The sequence below is a fragment of the Penaeus monodon genome, chromosome 25 (genome assembly GCF_015228065.2).
Source record: "Penaeus monodon isolate SGIC_2016 chromosome 25, NSTDA_Pmon_1, whole genome shotgun sequence".
Classification (NCBI taxonomy): Eukaryota; Metazoa; Arthropoda; class Malacostraca; order Decapoda; family Penaeidae; genus Penaeus; species Penaeus monodon.
The window spans coordinates 39,000,126-39,001,139 of NC_051410.1; the positions used below are offsets into that span (position 1 = coordinate 39,000,126).

Consider the following 1,014-nt stretch of genomic DNA (forward strand, 5'->3'; position numbering starts at 1 on the left):
AGCATATGCATCTACAACTAATGCATTAATTTCCTGTCTTAGATTCCTATTGCTTGTTATATCAGTCTAAATTTATGGTCTCTATATGGAGGCTATAAAGTACTATCAGACTCATAATATACTAATTCTTCTCCAAACTATAAATCAACATAGTAGCCAATTACTTGATGATAATGATAAAAAAGCATGCATCAACCTTACAGGGACCCTTCCCGCAAATATGATTTTCTTCTATCAACAGATAGGAATGTGTGCTGGTTTTACAATTATGGTGATTTCCAATATTTATATTTTCTTTTTCATTATTTCTTCAAAATGTGGGAAAAAGGGCCAAAAATCAAGAAAGCTGACACACATTTTCCTCAACAATCTGACTGTAATAACCATGATAATGAAACATATTTCATGATCCTATGTTCCATTTTAATCTTGAGAAAAATGGAATGTATTAAAAATCTTAGAAGCGATAGAGTGCAAAGTGAGCATTAATGTTTTCTATCATATTGTTATATTTTGTAAAGCATTTCTGTTTGATTATTACCTCAAATCTTCAACTGGAAGCTAGGTTATTCTATTCAAAAGCATTTTCCCATGAATGTCAAGTAGCTGGCAATTTATAGAAAGAAAGACAAAAAGGAAAAAGGATATAATGATCACTGGACCTCCCAATACTTTTATTCATGAAAGTAGCTCATAGCAACTTAATATTGAGACCTGACCAGTTTAGTATCAAGAAACAGATTATGCTTGTCTCTTTACTTGACTACATACATTAGTATAGATTTAAATGAGGCAATCAACAGATGTTCAGGTGATACAAGTGACTGTGCTAATTAACATCTAATTATATTCACAATTATAATGAAAATGAGAATAATCAATTCCTTATCTGTGATTAAAATAAACGATAACTGGAACAGTAATTACAACTGTATTTATATTTTCACCAATTTTCTTTTCTAATCAGCATCATCATTTTTTCCCTCTTCCACCTCCCTTTTTCAATTTTCCTTA

At 30.5% G+C, this 1,014-nt stretch overlaps 1 protein-coding gene across 1 annotated transcript in view; it reads right to left on the reverse strand.

The window, feature by feature from the left end:
* LOC119589242 (ADP-ribosylation factor-like protein 6-interacting protein 1) overlaps nucleotides 1-1,014 on the reverse strand; it is a 13,924-nt gene that overhangs the window by 8,017 nt on the left and 4,893 nt on the right. The gene's annotated exons all lie outside the window — the stretch shown is intronic.